Genomic DNA, 20,383 nt, shown 5'->3' with positions numbered 1-20,383 from the left:
ACCCAAGTCTCATCCATAGTAACAATTCTGTTTAAGAAGTCTACATCGTTTTCAAATCGACCACAGATCGAACGCGATGCTTCTACCCTTGCAAGCTTTTGGTAAACATTCAAACATTTGGGGATCCATTTTGCAGCAAATTTTCTCATGTCCAAATTGACGTGAACTATATGATGAACGCGTTCGCATGAAATATTCAGTTCTTCAGATCAGATCCGTTTTAGCCCAATTCGACAGTCTGATAAAATCATTTCATGAACTGCTTCGATATTTTAAGGGACTGACACAGAAACTGGCCTTCCCGATTGGTCATCAACTTCAATGGCAAATTTACCTCTTTTGAAGCTTGCAGTCCAATTTTTCACGGTCGCATACGAAGTACATTGATCACCAAGGGTATTAAGCATAACTTCGTAAATCTTCTTACCTCTCAACCCTTTTAAATACAGGTACTTGATAATGGCTCGATACTCTAATTGGACATCTTTTTTCTTCTAATTTATTGCGTAACTCTGGTTTACTTTTTTTGACGTCCAATTTTACATTGACACTTCTAATAAGTTATTGTTCGTTGCTATGGTAACGCAATATTTTATTTATGCATGGAACTGGTCTAGGCTAACTAGATATCAATACATCCTCGTAAATACCTTTATGTTTGAACCTGTGGACGTATTCTCTGAAGCATCCGCGTCCAGAGAGGATCTGGGTCAAGGCAGCTGACCCGCAGAATAACTTGGTGGCTCCATCTTCCGTTTGTCGAGATTTACCATAATATTTGCCAACGACATATACTATTTCTCCGCTCATCTCTCTTTAACTTTGTTGCGCTCAAGCGATTTCACACACTCCTACCTCTATAATGCGTCGACCCGAATAAAAATTTTATTTATATTGAATTCATTTTGATAGTGTGCAAAGAGAACGAAGATGTACATCTAATGATAAGTTACTGTACTTAGCCTCAGCGCCATATGAAGACACTTGGAAAACATGGTAAGAAATAACATTTGATTACAAGGAATCTTGGAGTTACAAAGGACGTTAGACTATTACTGAAGTGGAATACCCACATTATTCGTTTAATTTATACAGGATTCGTATCTTAACTAAAGAAGTTTTGGTCTCTAAAGGCAAGGAAACACAAAGTTTTATGAATTCAAAGGGGTTATAAAGTTTACCTCAATTCTAGCTGAACCAAAACATCCATATATGAAATGAATAGAAATGCCATTAAATGGTATACGGACGGATCTAAAGCAGCAGACGACAGAATTGGAATAGGAGTGAACATGCCCAGAACCAAAAGTCTGGGTAACACACCAAACAGTTTTCAAGCAGAAATATATGCAGTTCAATTTAGGAAGAAACTATCGCAAACAGGAGATTATCATTCTATCGTAGCCATCGGAGCTTCAATACTATAAAATCTAAACTCGTTTGGGATTTCCTAGAAAAATTAAACGAGCTAGGCAAGAATAATGAAGTTATCCTGCAATGAATTCCCGGACACACTGGATTGAAGGAAAATGAAGCTGATAAGCTCGCTTAAGCCAGGATAGACAAGCCCTTCTCTGGTATCAGCTAAAGAACAATGGAAAAAGCATTGGAAAACACGGTAGATAGTAGCAAAACCAGTTATTGGGATAACCTACAGGTCCTGGGAAACTATAACCAGAGAAGATCTGCTGAATGTATCAATCTAAGTAAGAACAACTACGAATACTAACGAGAGTTCTATAGAGACACATAAAGCTGCTAGACTTCGCAGATAATGAGGCGTGAAGATTTTGTTGCAGAGGATGCAACCTCTACCCACATTCTCTCGAAATTCGAAACACTGCGTAACTTTAGAGCACTACACTTGGAAGAGTATGAAATAGAAGACGAGATCTCTGGCAATCACAACCATCCCACATTCTAGACTTTTTAAAAGGAGTGGAATTGATGGATCAGCTGTAAACAGTGAACACTCTAGTATCGCAGCAAGAAAGGGGGTCGAAAAAGTTTGAATTGTAGTGTATATGATACCCCAATTCATACATACATCAAGGTTCTCCTATATTATTAAACTGTTTTATGTTTCAGTATTCATAACAGATCAAGACCTTGGTCTTGTGAACAGAAATGGCCACGCCCAGTGAATATTGATCATTATTTTCAACTATTAATCACTGTTCAATAATATACGTCATCATTATAATTGAGGAAACACCCGAATTATGTATATATTATATTACCTAATATATATTGCACAAATATAATTTATTGAAATAATAACGAAAGAAAATAAGAATCTCCGATTTGAATGAAATTATTTCCATTCTTATGTAAAATATAAGAATTAATACTGACAATAAAAATGATTACAAGATTCATTTATATCACTTAACAAGGCGGATTACTGACAATTTATGGCGCCAATCGGTTAAAAATACAGGGAGCCTAGGAAACCCGTCCACCATCACAACAATATAAATTAATAATTCACAATAATAATTTATGATTATGTAATATTTTTAAAGAATCTTGAATTTCTTTGTCACACTTCCATAAATCCATCTTATCAAGGCCACCATTTGGAATATTTATAAAATAATTTTTCACAGTAAACATATATGAAATTTCTATTTTTCTGTGCTAGGTGTTGAATCATATCTCAACAATATATGGGTTTATACTAAATGATAGACCTAACGTTTGTAGCAAAATTTTTCGGAAAAATTTTGTAGTGCAATTTTGACACAACGAAATAAAGTTAATGTTAATTCATTTATTCAGCATTTTTTTGTTAACATATAGTTTACAAGAAACACGATTTAAATTATAATTCGCGAATTTTTTGAAATATTCTACGTCAAAGCTGTTGCAATAATGGCAGCTTTCTGAATTTCAGACTCTTTTTAGATGAAAGACATCAAGTATTAGACCAGAGGTGTCAAACTCAATTTTGCAGAGGGCCATATATTAAATTTTGAATTCGTAGGTGGATTGAAAATTAAAAAAAAAATAACGGACTTATTATAACATTTTATATATTAAATTATACAAGTATATAATATACGGTTGTTAAAAATCTTATCAGTTATAAAAGATGGTAGGGAATTATGTTGAGTTCGAGAATCCAGATACCTGAGTTCTCTTGTTTTTGATAAGTTCATTGATGTCAGGTATCATATTCGTTGTAGTTATTTTGAGAATTGATTGGAGGTGTTCATTCGTAAGTCTTGTGCGATGTTTGTTCTTATTGACGAAAAACATCTGCTCATATAAATAGGTGCTACCAAACATGCAGAGAATGCGTGCTGCATGCTTTTTTAATTCCGGGTAATTATCCAAACTCTTGGAATATAAGAGCGTTAATCTCATTCAATTTTTCTTTCGAAATACTATCCGATTGAAGATCTATCGACTCCATTTGCAAATGAACCGGTGCCTGTGAAGCTTCAAAATGGATTGTTGAAAATTGGGAATTCCATTTCATTCAAAACGATTGTTGAATTCCGTGATCAAATTTTGAAGAAGTTGAGAATAATCATCCAATTTTTTTGGTTCACTGTGCCAAATGATTTTAAATGAGGGAAATGGTCCAAAGTTTGATTTTTTACCTGATTTTTCCACAACTTTGTTTCAAAGGCTGGAGTATTTGAATACATTCGAGTGACAAATTTTTACCCTGTAACTCTATATTCAGATCAGTCAAGTGTTTATTCATGTCTACCAAAAAGGCACAATCAATCCACCAGTCATTGTCGTAATAAATTGGTTTGCCTTTTTAACATGAAGCTTGAATAGGGTCACGTAATGCAAAAAATCTTTGAAAATCTACTCCTTCACTGAGCCAACGAACTTCGGTGAAATAAGAGACATCAGAAAACTTCGTCCAAATTTTGTAACAATTGCTGAACTCTCGGTGATTTTGTCCTCTGCTCCTTATAAAATTTACAATTTTAATTATAGGTTGCATGACATGGTTCATTTTTAAATGTTCGGATCTCAATGATTCCTGATGAATTATTCAGTGAAATCCCATAAAATTCCCTGATATTTTTTGTTTTTATTTAGTTACAACGCCCGAATATTTGCCAGCCATGACAGGAGCGCCATCTGTAGTTGTGCTGCTAGTCGAGTTCATATTCTGCTATCAAATGCTCAGTTGCAGAATAAAAATCATTTGTTGATGTAGTACCATATTGCTTCGATTGCTAGACTCAACTGACTCACGTCGCGCCGACGCACTCGTTTAATATGGTTAAGGAAGGTTCTAGTCTAGACTCGAAGTGCGTGGAAAATTCTATCGTTCTCGACAAAAATAATAGGATATTTCTGCTTGCTGCTAAGAGATGGCGATACTGTCTTTCTCTCGCTTGTCTAGGCACGCGTTGCCCTTGAAATTACTTAAAAACATTCGTAGACTTTAGAGTACGTGTATTGAAAACATGCGCGGGCCGTTTCTTTGACAAGACTGTATTAGACCCCTTTTATGCACATATACATTTTTTTGTTTTCTGACTTAGACGGTTATCAAAGGGATATGCGATATCTACTTTGATTTAATCCAATGGGGAAGGAGGTGGTTAATATTTAGATACTATTATATTCAAATTATTATTCGATCTCATTATAAATAATGATTTTTTTAATGTTCAGATATGTTTCTCGTGTAGTGATAAGTAATATTGATTCTAGTGAGATTTAAATGTAAAATTCATGTTCTTATACTTGTCAATGACCTTATTTGCATATGGGGCCAACGCGTGCACAGAGATATTTACATCATATTGTAATGTCGCTATATTGTTGATGAAAAGATGAGGAATGCCGTTTAAATACCACTATCAGTAGTATTTAAACAGTAGTTGTATCCACATCTTGTTTAAACGTGCTTGTCAGCATAATACTAAACTGTTCCCTAAGCTTTCTAGTTATCACAGAATCGTTGGAAGACGTACCGAATTTAAAAATATATTCTACAAACACCGAAGTTTTGTTTACATAACTACCCTATAAATTATTCAAGATTTATAATATTAACTTGAATATACGCAGAGGAAGATCGCATCCTAAATAAATAGAATTATATGTTTTAATAATGTCTAAAAGTCAAGACACGCATGTCTCATCAAAAGGGATTTGTACGATGAAAAATAAAATCATATTTCCGTACTGACACTATTCCCTTATCTTCTCATCGATTCGTTAGCTGATTCTTCTTGTTTATAGCACGGACAAACCCTATCAGAAACAGACAGCGAAAAGCACCTGGGTATCTGGACAAGGGACTCACCTGGAAATCACATATCCTTAGCAAAAGGAAACAGTTAGGAATTAAATTCAGCAAACACTATTGGTTACTAGGACGTAAATCCAAATTACCGTTGCAAAATAAACTCCTAGTTGACGATGTGGCCTTCAAGCCAATGTGGACCTATGGGTTCCAGTTAATGGGGACAGCAGCCAACTAAAAACATGAAAAATTACAGCACTGACCGGCATTTCCAAAATAAATGTTCCCAAGATTCTACATGGGAATTCAAATATGATCGAATTCTTAACTTAGTGCAAAAGCAGCTTTAAGTAGAATGTTATGAACGATTTTTAGAGCTTTGCCTCGAAGACCAAGAAAGTGTAATCCGATCAATTGTAACGGGTGATAAAACTATGGTCTATTATCCAAAAGAGTGAGATCTGAAAGGAGAGCCCGTGCCAAAAAAGGTCACGAGAATTACCAAAGAAATTAAGGCTACAATATCTTGGGACTGAAAGGATTTCCTTTTGATTGACTTTACGGAATCAAATACAACCGTGAACGTAGCATATTAGTCTGAGTTAAGACGTGAACGCCCACCATATAGCCCTAATCTAGTCCCGTGTGGCTAATTTTTGTTCGCAAAGCTGAAAGTCGAGTTAAAGGGTGAAATATGAAATCAAGCAAGAGAATATATTGAAAAATTATCAGTTTTTTTTATTTATGACCACACACACTGTTTTATACGTATACTAAACATTTTCTGTTTAGTTTAAGGATCCCTTCACTTAAAAGAGGGAAGGAATTGCTGATGTAAAAATTCATTTTTTGATTATACCTCGTATGTTTCCATGTCTGCGTAAACTAACTCTATACAAGCAAACTGTGAACGCCATCGACTAATATGAAGTTGCAAATAAACTTTGGTACTTATTCAAATAATTTAGTAATCAAGTGTTGGAGTAGATGGATTTGTGTTAATTTTATTGTTTGTCATGTTATTTGTATACCATGGTCGTTAATTTCTTCAAAAAGAGATTTAACTTGATGAAACTAAAACTCTGAAGATTCTTGGTGATAACCAATCACACTTTTGCTACAATTTCGTTTGTATTGAAAAATTATAGTTCGAATAAATATTTACACTGAAATTTTTGACTATAAGCTATACTATTTTTAGGATGTTTCTAATAAATAAATAAACATTATATGTAGTGGCAATTTATAAAGTAATCATAAAATTTAGTGTGCAGACTATAATGAACGTCAGTATCGTCATATAGTCACATATTGAAGCGATTTGCTAATAGATTGTAGTTATTATTGTTAAGGCATTTCATCAGGAATATATTTCTACATTTGATTTATTTTTTATCCTGTTAAAAATACAGTGTTGCGCAAAAGTGACGTTCTATTAGTGAATTGATAACATCACTGTACTCAATTGTTTTTAATAGTTATGTGCAGACCAATTTTAAACAGGTACGGTTCAAACACCATTTTTTGAAATTCTATATTATGTTTTTACTATAATTAAATAACTCAATTCACCAACTTGCTTTTTAAAAACAATTTATTTGGCAAACTGAGGATTTAATAATTTAAAGTTTCACTAATCTGACTGGCATACTAGACGAATATCAAATTAAATGAACCCAGTATTAGTTTTACAGACTTCTGTATATATTATTTCCTATCTTATACATTAATAATTATAAAATTAAATAAATATAATAATGGTTCATTAATAATAATTGAATAATAAATATTTGAAGATGATACCTTAATGGTGTTGAAGTTGAATCTATAAAAGTGACAGAAATACTAAACACACACAATTTATAGTAAAGATAACTTAATTACCTTAGAGATCATAATAATAAATATATGTGAAAACGGCTGTTTTGGATTACTTAACTCTATTGTCTGACCGAAATAGATTTTTCAGCTGAAACCGAATCCGAAACCTTGGTCTCAGTTTCGGCCGAAACCGAAACCCAAGATACTATTGAAGATTTACTCTTGGAAGTAAACTTGTAAAAAAACAACATCAAGTTAAACTTAGATAAAAACTACAGACTACAATTATTGCGTTCATAATATTCATAAGATTAATTTTATATTTTATAATATTTTTTTGAGATCTATTATTTAGCACTTTGGTTTTACATAGTAATCAATCAATGTATATAATCTAATCATTAATCATACAACTATCAGTCTCAGTCTCAACATCGATAGATCACAATAATTTGTACGACAATTATGTACCTATTTACTAAGTTATAACTTAATTTAAAAAACAGCTGAAAAGTTGAATGAAAACAAACGAAACATTATTTTGTAAGTTTAGTTAGTATGTTTGCCCATCTCCAGGACTCACTTCGGCAGATCAAATTTTCTAGTGCGCTCTTCGAAAGATCTTTCGGATTTGTCACAGGTAGTGTACGCTAGAGGCACGAAATGTTTTCTAAATGTTCCTATGCGTTCGATGCAGGTGCACTCCTCGCACCCCACCGTCATTTATATTTGGTTATATTACGTTTAATATAGTGATTCCCAAAGTACCCCTGGGAGTCCACGGGAGGCCTTACAACAGAAGTATACTTAAATTTCCATAGTTAGATCTGATTTCTTAACGATTTGGAAATATGGTGTAAATGTATGAACTAAAACTATTAATAAGTATTTTGAAAGGAACCGAACAGAAACCATTTTCATATCTTTAAGGATATTCTCTTGAAAAATAAAGAATCTAGGACAATTATGTGTGAAACAAAATATCGGCCAAATGCTCGCCACGGCTTCGGTGGCGTACCTCTATCTAATGGTCCATATTTTCAATGACTCTGAGACATAATTGAGGTTCAATGTCGTTAATGTGCCGAATTATCTCATCCTTTAGCTCTTGAATTGTTCTTGGCTTAATGACGTACACATTTTCTTCCTATCCCCAAAGAAAGAAGTCCAAAGGTGTCAAATCACATGATCGTGGCGGCCAATTAACATCGCCACGACGTGAGATAAGACGACCATTGAATTTCTCGCGCAAAATAGCCATTGTTTCGTTGGCTGTGTGGCAAATGGCACCATCGTGTTGGAACCACATATTGTCCAGGTCCACATCCTCAGTTTCTGGCCACAAGAAGTCCGTTATCATCTTGCCATAGCCAACACCATTCACGGTAACTGCTTGACCGACCTCATTTTCGAAGAAGTACGATGCATCGACTTTTCAACAATCACAAATTCTCATTAGCTCAAATGCGGCAATTCTGCTTGTTAACGAATCCACTGAAGTGAAAATGTGCCTCGTCGCCGAAGATGATTTTCTTTGTAAAGTCACCATTCACTTCTGTCTGTTCAACCAACCATTCGGCGTATTGACGACGCTTGAAATGGTCAGCAGGCTCAGCTCTTGAGTTAATTGAACCTTGTAAGCGTGTAAATTCAAATCTTTATTCAAAATTCGCATCAGTGATGTTCGTGAGATGTTTAATTGTTGAGCACGACGACGAGTCGAGGTTGACACACTATCGCGAACAACAGCAATGTTTTCCGCAGAACGAACAGGGCGAGCATGCACAGATGTTTTCACATTTCCTACAGACCAGGTTTGCTGAAATTTGCGCACAATTCTCCAGATTGTGGACACATTTGGTCGATTATGCTGACCAAAAAAATCACGAAGTGCAAGAAATGCATTTTGATTTGAACGCCCATTTTCGTAAAAGACTTCAACAATCTTAACGCGCTGCTCAATTGTGTACCTCTCCATGCTTGAATTTGTTAAATACTGAAACAAAGAAATGTCAAATTCATTGGGCAAAAAACTTGCTTATAGTTGGACCACCTTTTAATTTAATTTAAGGGTCTGCAACGGTCAAATTTTTTACAAAAAACTCAAAAAGTATGCATTTTTCGAAAAAAGTTTATAGACAATTGTATACTAATATTTTACGTATATTTAAAAAATGTATTAATATAAAGGGTGTTCCATTTAAAATAACAAAGTCACAGTCGACTTCCGGTAGAACCAGATGTTGGCCATCTTTGAAAATATTTTAGTTAAAAAGATTGCATCCTAAAACCCAAACGAAGAAATTTTCATGATTTTACAATAAGTATTTTGCCATATATAGATAGTTTTAATTCGTCGTGGGACACCCTGTATACTGTACAGTTGTCATTTGTTTTCACATTCACGATAATCTACGTTTTTTTAAACGTATAAAATATTTTCGGACGAAGAGAATATGTATATTATCATCAAGAAGTTTGAAAGGTTACCAAATTCATTCGAACTGATGTTATTTTTTTTCTTGCTTCGTTTAACAATTTTTTGTAATTTTATTATTGCAACGTAGTTGATAGTTTCTCTCTATCACAATTTAACGGCGCGGCGGTTGATTAAATTAACGTCTGTTATGAACTTAAAGTCTCCTAATTTGATGTCAACAGCTGAGCTGATCGCAACAATTTGACTAACAAATTTCTGAAATCAAATTAAGTGTTTATAGGGTAAAAAAATAGCTCTATTGATTTTTCTCTCCAAGATTAATAACTATACAAGTATTCCGCGTGGGAGTAAAGTTAAAAATTTAACTTAGAATTACAAAGTTTCCATATTATTCAAGAATGAAACATTATTTCTGTAGAAAATTATATAGAATTCCAAAAGATAAAATATTGTAATAAACAAAATGTTCTGGTTGCTTAGACATCGTATTTTTTATCTGCCTCTCGTACAGGACGGTAGTTACAGGACGCGCACTGTATAATTTCAGTCATAACTTCCTAAAGATAAATTTTTTAACTTATGAACCCAAACATCATTCAATGTTACACCAAAAATGTACAAATTCGACAGGGGGTATTGTTTGAAAATTTATTAATTCAACTAAAATTAACTAAAACATGGAATTTTCAATCAGTTACAGTGAAACAGGATTTTTCCTTAGATATAAAGTTTCATCGACTGCTACTATCCTATTCTCTTCAGCAAAAGGAAAGTGGCGGAAGATATATTAGACCTAACGTCATTCATTAGAGATTTTCGATTCGCTTTCTTAAAATCGGGAAATCAATTTTCCAAAAAGCGATTCCATTCCATGTATTCGTATTTTTTGCTTTTAAATTATCGAAAAGAAAAGAAATATTATTTTCTGATTAATTTTTTAGGAATTGACAATCAATCTCGATTCCTTGATCCTTTTAAAACAATTAAAATTATTGTTGATTCTCCTGTAAGCATTGAAATTTTTTTCTAATCCTCAGTTAAAAGTCAGTTAAAAGCAAGCACCAGAGGGTAAACCCTATTACATTCGACTACTTCGAGTGGTGCCTGCCGTGTGGAGATGTCTGTGGATATTGATCTTACTTCTGTAGTTGTATTGTTGGGGAAAGAACTGCTTTGATAGCTGGTTTCACAGACTTGCACTTCTCCAAAGAAAGGAGTTAATTGATAAATTGACGTTCTGGGCAACTCTTGATCGCTTGTAAATCTAATTGCTCTTTTCTGTATTGAGTCGAGCATCCTCAGGATATACTTGAGACCTAAGCTCCAAATGGGCGAGTAATACGTCAAAGATGGACGAATCTGAGCCTTGTAGGGGATAAGAAGCTGTTGCGGAGTATATAGTTTCTTGGTTTTAAGTAGGACTCGCAAGTTGTTGTGAAGCTACTTTAGTCAATTCCGCCATGTGACTATGCTAGGATATATTGCTCCCAACGAAAATTATATATCAAATAAAAAATGTATAATATAGTCAGATAGCAAATGCAGTTAATGCAAGGCAGATAATTGCTTCGCAGATGTCAAAATAAAAATTTTCTGAATCAAAATTTGACCCTTTCGAGTGAAAAAAGAAATCTCATCATTACATACGGATACTGGCACACAGATTATGCTTAAAACATTGTAAATGTTGTAAATAGTTAATATTAGCATATAGTTAATGTTAGTTATTATGTGGAATGTGAAATGTGTGAATAAATTGAAAGTTAGTGTAAGTGGTCTAAATAAATGTGCAAAGAAATCGAAACCGGACTCTTTCTTTAAATACATTCGTTACTTTATCTAAATCTTAATATATGACTAAAAATACAGTAGATCTGAAACTTGAATAATACGAAGAGTTCGTGACTTTTGGAATTGCCCGTTTCTTAGTCGTAAGAGGAAAACTGTTCGTGTCAAAATTGTTCTTTCAATTAGTTTATATTTCGTATGCTGCTTAAGCATAATTTTTTGAGGTATTTTCGACCAACTACTCCAGAAGATTGTTTGCTACCAGGAGTGTTTGACTTTGCTTATCAGCATTATGGACTATTTTTTTCACCGTTTCGGTGCCATGTCCGCGGCACATCAGGAACCAAATGGTAGTCGGAACATTGGATTTCACGGGGTGAATCAGCGCTAAAGTAGGCCAAGTTGGTTTTCTCATGGCTACCGTTTTATTTGATGTACACTATATCATCCACGTAGACTACGATTAAAAGGGCAAAATAATAAACGGCGATTATGCCAAGGGGCCGTCTGAATAGTTTCTGACCTCAACCTGAAGATGCCAGCACTTATAAATTTGAGAACAAATATTTAGGGTTCCATTAAGAGATTCTCACTAAAATTAGTTTCTGTTTGACAATCGTATAAGTGATGAATATTTTTTTTTTAAATGTAAAAAATTGATTTCATTTATTTTTTGAATACAATACACCTACACAAATGAAAGTGGAGTCAGACACTGCGTACGGAGACGACTCTACGTCATCATTGACGACTGTAACATTCCGGGAAACTGAATTTAAACGTGGTCGTATAAATAAGCGTTCGGTACTAATGTGCCATATACTGACCAAAAAAATAGGCATGCCGAAGCAATTGGCGCGTTGAGTGCCTTCTTCCTATTCTCAAAGTTTCAATTGCGGCTTGGCTGACTACGAGTGATTAGAACGACCAAAAACTGCCACAACCCGCAATATATTCGAAACCAAATGGTATTGGACGACGGTCTTATTAAGGTTAGAAAGATAGAAGAATGTACATTTCCTTGGACTTATTGACCCGGTTCAAGAAAAATGAGTCAGATTTTTTACATCGTAACTGTAGGTGAAACTTAGATTCATCACTATACTCCTGGAACGAAAAAATAGTCAAGACAGTGGATTGCAAAAAGTGACCCTACTCCGAAAAAAGGGATGACGATTTCATCGGTCGAAAAAGGGATGGCGATCTTTTTTTGAGACTATCTTCGAAAAGGGAAAACAATAACGGGAGAATATTACGCAATTATTTTAGGATAATGGCAAGTGACCGCATTTGAAGAAAAAGAAATTGCTTTTCCATGAGGAAAACGCACTTTCTCACATTTATGTGATCGCTATGGCTTAAATTAACTAATCGATTGTCCATCCATCGTATTCACTAGATCTGGATCTCAGCGACTTTTTCCTGTTTCCTAACCTGTAAGTTTTACTTGAATGAGATAGATTTTAGGACGTTATCACATACGTAAACGCTTATTTTGATAAAAAATGCGGAAACTAGTATTTGGAAGGGTAAAGGCTGGAGGCTGGAGCATCCTAAAAAAAAGTGTATAGACAAAACGAAACTATCTTGAGAAAAAAATGATTGAGGCAGAAAATTTGGGCGGAAACTTTTTATATAACTCTCGTAATGAGGATTTGAAATAACAAGCGACTGCATTAGGCAGTTTCCATACGAAAAATTCTTCAATTAGGCGATGACATGGGCGGCTATTGCATGAACGATGCAGTGTTGCTAATCGTATTCAAAGAAAAATTTTCAATATTTTCTTATATACATGTCATTGGAAGGGGTTTGAAAGTTGAATCGCATTTTCACATTGAAGAATGTCAATTTTTAATTTAAATTTGTTTCAGGATTTTTTCTAATAAATAAAATAATAAAATAAAATAGATAGGATAAATTGATTTTTCGTAATATCAATAGTCATATTTGTGCCGTTTCTATAAATACACATTTATGAAAGGTGAAAATCAAATTTGGTGTCCCATTAGAAAAAACATTTTCGATCGTAAAAAATATGTCCTCCCATATGGAGACTTGTATACTGTGTATAGACCTTGATTATTCTATTTATAATCAAAATAGCTAATCTATAAATAACTTTTCATAAGCTAAAAACTTCACTTGAGCTCTAAGCAAGAACCTTCTATGAAAGTCAATGGTAAACTAAATCTAATTTCAATTTTCATTGTCTTGCATAAGTGTTATGAACTATTTTACCTCATGACATCGACATATGTTCCCTGAAATTGATAAATTGGACACGTGATACGTACTGTAAATATTTGATTCCCATAAAAAACCATAAAAATGATATATTATTAATGAGAATAGGTATATAAGAATATAGTTTCTGACATACTTTGTACTTGTTATGGTTATAATTAAAACACCGATTTGCGGAAAAAATATATTAATATAACATATAGACATAAGTTGATTAGAGAATTTCCCGCCCTTAACACATTTTGAGGCGGGTGTGGGTATTAGTTTCACTAACTGTCGACAATAGCGGCCGGGTACTGAAGTACTGAAATCAGCTGAATAATGCAACAGGCGTTAAATGGCAATACATTCTTTGAAATTTTTAAGTAAATAAAAAAATATTTCAAATTTTATGTATATGTCAGCATGTCGCTTGAGCTTGTTTATATGGCTAAAATTCGGCTTATTGTTTATGCATCGTAATCATCGGCTCTTTGTTCTGCCATATTCTGATGTATATTTCAGCATCAGCACATGACTTTCAGAAGATGTTTTTTACAATATTTATTTTTCCAGTCAATCACTGATAACATCCGGGATAAATATTTGTAAAATTGAAAACTTTTATTTTAATTACAATTAAATGTATTTTTAATACAAGAGCTAGACAAAACTGAAAAAACTAAAATAATGTCATGAACAGCTAACATAAGGATAAGGGGCAGATATATTATACGAAGATGGTTCCAAAAGTACCTAGCCCAACAAAGAAAGCACAAAATAAGTAATCTCCTTTTACCTCCATACACTTTTTCCAGGTCTGTTCAATAAGTTCGATATCCTATTTTAAATAAGAATCGTTAAGCTCCTCAAAATAGCCAACTGCCAACATCACCTCTTCATTGTTGGAAAATCGTTGACCATCAAGTTATTTTTTTAAATATGGGAACAGAAAATAATCCAACAACAAATGTATGAGCTGGGGCATTGTCATGATTGAACATGCCAAATGCGGCCGTTTTTGCTTGATTTTTATTATTATACTACCCGCATCCCAAAAAACCGACGCCATGAGCTTGCCTGCAGAATATTTTGTTGTTTATTTGTTTCGGGTGTGAAATGATGGACCCATGTTTCATACATGGTTGTGAAATGGCGGAAAAATTCGGCATTATTTCTATGAAAACATCTTCCATTGCGAGCAAAGCGGGACCTATCTCTCGCACACCAAATTGTCAGTAAATGTGCGATGTACCGCACATACTATGTCTGCTAGCTTCGCGCACTTTCAGTGACGATCATCCAGTTTCCATTCACTGGAAACGTTCACTATTGATCGCTCCCAAACAAATAGTAAACAATATGGCGTCTTCAAACTTGAAGCATACGCTGTATAGATTGTGTACTTTCTAATACAATGACATTTTTTTGAACAACTCTCGCCATCTCTACGTCAAGTTGGTACTCCTTGAGCAGAGAATATACTGCCATAGAGAACAATATGTTATTGATTTTGAACAGCCTATGCACAAGGTTGGTTAGGTGGGCTATTTGCCATGCTGGCGATGTCCTATTAAACCAATTCACCGCTTTATCTAAGAGGGTGTCCACAAGTTTTTTCTTTAAGACTACACACGTTCACATATAAAATTTGTTCCAGCAGACTGTGTTCAGTTTGTTGCGTATGTCACCTAATGATTCTGCTAGGGTTGTACAACGTTTTCGTCTGCTGAATGCAACCAACGTTCTTCATACCTTGCGGAAAAATTATTTTAGAAAAAATTGAACGTTTTTACCTTGAGTTATAAGGTTTAATTGGGTGAATATACACTCGATATATTCATACAAACCTTGCTTCATACGAAAATACTTGAGGTGTAACTTGAAAGAATATTTTAACTGTCTATTGAAAGAAGTACGCCTATGGATTACGAATGTTCTATCATTTTATTACTCTTCCATTCATAAAAATAGCCCATAGTTCTAATAAGTTCCAGCAAAACAAATTACAGTGTTTCCCAGGAATACTCCCATCATTATTTCACGGCTTAACCAACCGAATTTTATTTTCTTACTGCGTCTCTCGTTAAAACCATATATTTATTGTGAATGTTTTTCCGCTATTGTTAACACAATTAGTGAAACACGTGTAGAAAGCGTAGAAAGTTAATTTGATGAAAGGCAAAAAATGTTCGGAGATATTTTTTGCCTTTCCTCTTTGACGTATTGGAGACTTCAGAAAAATTGTATTAAAAAATGTATCCAAGAGTTTCCCCATCAGCTATATCTGCCGCGCACATTTCTGTTGGAAACCGGAAATTGTCAGATCCTGTCTGAATAGAATCGTTATTACAGAAGAAATTGTTTTTTTTTTTCATGATTTTCTGCTAAAATAAAAAAACACCTTATGTAAGTTCTGAAAGGCAATTTTCACATTTACGAAGATAATTTTGTTATTCGAAAAGTTCATTTAGAAAGATGTATATAAAAAAAAAATGGTGTTATATAGAGAATAAGATAACTAATTAAAGTCTTCCGAAGTTAGTTTAAACTGATTTAAATTAAAAAGCACACGAGAAAAAGAAGTGGAAGAAGAAGAAATTGATCAACAATGTAGAATTTAATGAAGGTAACAGAAATTTTACAAACCTCGAAAGAGAATTAAAACTAGGTCTTAAACTGATGTAGATCAAAGGTCAAAGTTACGGTGCTAGCAAGTGGGGAGACATTATACGTGATGTAAAGGAGATAGCTTGAAGAATACTAGAAGGAAACTTTCGAAAAATCGGATCAGAACAAGCTCCTGAGACTTCTGGGCTAAACACCTAGTCAGTGAGATTGCCTTCAGGATGGGTGACACGACTGTTGTAAAAGATAAAAAATTCTGCCCTGCTTGGTTGAACATTAATTTCAAACAAAATTTCAGTTTTCAAAAATTCCAAAAAACCCATTTCTCTCTAATGTAAATTGCCTTTAATGTGGCAAATACAACAAGTGATTGAGATAAGTTCTTTATTATCAACATTTAGATCTCTTACAAAACTTCTAGAGTATCGGTGAACTAAATTTTTTTTCAATTTCATCTCACAAATCAAAAACTAATATTTGCAACAAATACTACTATGGAAAAACAAATGATACTGATATGAGATTCGTCCCAACTCATTAAAAAACCATTCTCCGTACGGTGATGATTCTGCGCAATAAAGATAACGTGCTCCAATCGAGCAGTTACAGTTAAACGAGCGATTCTGATTTGTATTCCAACCGACTCAGGGATTCGTTTCTGAGATAGTCTTTTCGATTCTTGGTTGATTGCAAGTAATGTTACAAGAACCGTGCATAGTCGGAGATTGCGCAGGAAATATCCACAAATGGTTCCAATAACCGTTCCAAGAACGGTCCAGACTAGCAGGTTGGAACAAACCTATGTTGAAATGAACTGTTAAACACTTCTTTATCAGACTTAAACTAGTTTTAAATACAATGGTAACCTTTGTATAAAATGTTTGTATGATTCAATGTTATGGAATGAAATGTTTTGTTCAGTGGAAGGTATCCAAATACTGCAGGGAACTTCATTATTGCTTGTCGTTCGATCAACAGATTTCTTACAACAAAAGATACGAAAGTTTATTATGAAACTACAAGTACAAGTACTATAGTTACAGATTCCAAAATGTCACTCAGATATCCAAACGTTAAAACAGATATAAGTAAAACAAATTTACTGACAATTTATGATGCTAACAGAATTTATCTGTGAAAAGTCAAAATGTGTCACAACTTAGAAAAAGATGACGAACTGTTTGTGTTACGGGGATCTGATTTTGGAGAACAGATATTTTCATTAATCAATAATTTTTGTGAAATACCATAAATAGTGTTTCGTCTTCCCAAAACTGTCAATATCGGAGCGAAGGCAATCCATGTTACGTAATTAAAGCAAAAAGGTGTAGTATTTCAATCAAGTGAATGTTTGGTGTGCCGTATGTTACAAGCTAGTAATCATCAGACCTTCTCTTATTGATCTCTGTAAAATAAGAATTCCGGAATCACAAAAAAATAGTGCAAAACCACGTTTTATGGTGAGGGTGCGAGAATGCTATTTTTTTACGGAAAGATTGGGCTTACAAGGGCAGAAGGACCAAGGTCGAGGACCTAGGCATTGACGTGCAGAATGGTCAGTCCTGGTGTGATGTAAAGTGCTGCCAGAGTGTCGTCGAATACCTCCAATCCCACTCCAAAAATGCATCACCGTGTCAAGTCACATATGACTGAACTGTGAGTTCCAGTGTGCCACCAGTCTACCTCCAAAACTCATCGTCTAATCTAGCGTAACCCAATCTAATCTGACCCTCAGAACTCAGCACTCAAGTATATTCCTCGATTATATTAGGCGATAAGTTTTTGGAGTGACATTGGTTGGATTCGATGATACTTTACAGAATTTCACATCCTACTAGAATTGATCACTCTACACGTCTATGCCTTGGTCTAAAAAAGTAGCTGTTTATTTGAAACTATCTTAGCACTTCATTTTAGATCGAATCGTACCCGACATAGTATTCAGAACTATCCAGAACCCTCACCATAAAACGTGATTTTGGACTAATCATTCTGATGCATCGAAAATGAGCCTCTTAGAGCAGCACTCTGGTTGAAAAGGTCAAAACATTAAAGCATAGTGTTGTAAAATGTATTGAAATCTAAAATATTTGAAGAGAATTAAAAATGTCATTAATCAGAGAAAAAAATGATGAGACTTCAGTCTATGTCATTGTACTATTATGAATTTCCACATTAATTTAAATGCATGTTTTCAGTTATCTGGTTGATTGACATCAGTACGATGACTTTGAAGTAGACGGCCTTGTCATATTACATTATTTCAATCAACAAAATTGACAATGTATATCTATAAATAACATAAGTTTCGATTTGATTATTAATAATAATTATATTGTTATTATATTTCTATTTATATTCAATAATTATCATCAGATCTAATAAGAGGCAATTTCTCTCTCTCCGAGTCTATTGAAAGTTATAAAAAGTTCAAACTTTTTTATTTATTACTAACTAGTAATGCTAACAAATTACCATAGCCCAACCAATATAAGAGCTGAACTAGATTCTACTCTAACTGAGACAGTAAAAATTAGGTAGCAGAGTTTAAACGAGGCCGTACGACCGCTAAGACCAACATCGCAGTGGTCGACCAAGTGAGGTGAAGACTCCAGAAATGTTGAAGAAAATCCACAAAACGGTACTGGATAATCGTCGACTGAAAGTGCGCGAGGCTAGCAGACATAGTATGAATTTCATAAAGTGCGGAACTTTGTATATTAATTGAAAATTTGGACATGAGACAGCTGTGTTCAAGATGGGTGCCACGTTTGCTCACAATGAAACAAAAACAGCGACAAGATAATATTTCCAGTGTTTGGCAATATTTCACAAAAATACAACCGAATTTTTGCGTTGTTTCATGACCAAGGATGAATTGTGGATCCATCACTTCACAACCGAAACGAAAAAACAATCAAAATTATGAAGTGAAAGAAAGCAAAGACCGTTCAATCAGCAGGCAAGGTCATGGCGTTGGTTTTTTGGGATACGCGTAGGATAATTTTTATTGACAATGTTTAAAAAGGAAAAAATATCAGCGGCAAGTATTATGCGAACTTATTGCAACGTTTGAGCGTTGGCAATAAGCATTTGGCTAAGAAGGAAGTGTGAGTGAAGTGAAGCTTCTTCAAGACAATGTACCAGCTCACACATTGCTCACGTTATTGCAATGGCCAATGGTAAATTATTGAATTAAAGTTTAAATTGCTACCTTATTAAACAGAATTAGCTTCCTCGGATTTTTTTGCTTTTCCCAGACGTGAAAAAATGGGTCGGGGGTGAAAGATTTTTCAATTATGAAGAGGTGATGTTTGGAGTTAATGGCTATTTTGAGAAGCCGGGAAAGTGTATGGAGCTTAAAGGAGATTGCGTTGCAAAATAAACATATTTTTTCCAAAATTTTTGTGTTTTCTTTGTTGGGCTATGTACTTTCGATATCATCCACATATGAGACAAAAAGCAGGGCGTTAAATAGATAATGATGATGAAATAAAAATAGTTGAAACGTGAACAAAGTCTACCAAAAGGATTGATTTAACTAGGGCAATCACCTTGTAAATATCTTATTATCAAAGATTGTGCGGAATAGATATTTCACTAAAGTAATTCGACATTGTTGATTGAGTCCAAATAATAATAATATATCTTCTAGATTAGGGTGACCAAATCATTTTCAGAAAAAACCGGGACTCCGCCTATAATGTAATGTAATATAATTTAATAAAAATAAAAACATAAAATGTTGGGTTTTCTCAACAATCACTGCCAATAGCTGGAGTGGCTCTATCTCTGTCTTAAAGGAAAGGGTATTGCGTACTGCTTCCGGCCTTCCTAATCATTTCCTTTTCTTTCAAAACATAATTGTAGAACTCTACACAGTCCATTTTATAGTTGTAAAGAATTTGTAAGATTGACTCAAGTGTCTCCACTTCCATCCTGCTTCTTTTATCAGTCCATTGTATAGCCATGAAAGAAAAAATTCTTTCTACGTATGCGTTGTGGGCTGGTATTGCAAACAGATATTGTGCAATTTTTACAATATCGGAGTATTGGTGAGGACTGTCACAATATTTAAAAAAACTCACCCATTTCTCATGACATTGCAATGGGGATTCCTTGTTGTCATTCCACTTTTCAAGGTTTTCTTCAGTGAAATTTTTAGTATTCCAAACTGATCAAATAGAATGGAATCGTCAATTTCAATTTGCTTCTCTTTCAAATGAGCAACTGTATTTTCAAGACTTTTGGCC

General features: G+C 34.1%; 1 protein-coding gene across 1 annotated transcript in view; it reads left to right on the top strand.

Annotated features, from left to right (window-relative positions):
• LOC130897164 (phosphatidylinositol 3-kinase regulatory subunit gamma) overlaps nt 1-20,383 on the top strand; it is a 255,827-nt gene that overhangs the window by 40,242 nt on the left and 195,202 nt on the right. The window lies entirely within an intron of this gene.

Source organism: Diorhabda carinulata, chromosome 1, assembly GCF_026250575.1.
Source record: "Diorhabda carinulata isolate Delta chromosome 1, icDioCari1.1, whole genome shotgun sequence".
NCBI classification, from domain to species: Eukaryota; Metazoa; Arthropoda; class Insecta; order Coleoptera; family Chrysomelidae; genus Diorhabda; species Diorhabda carinulata.
The sequence above is the reverse complement of the archived record's forward strand: the minus strand, read 5'-3'. Positions and strand labels throughout refer to the sequence as shown.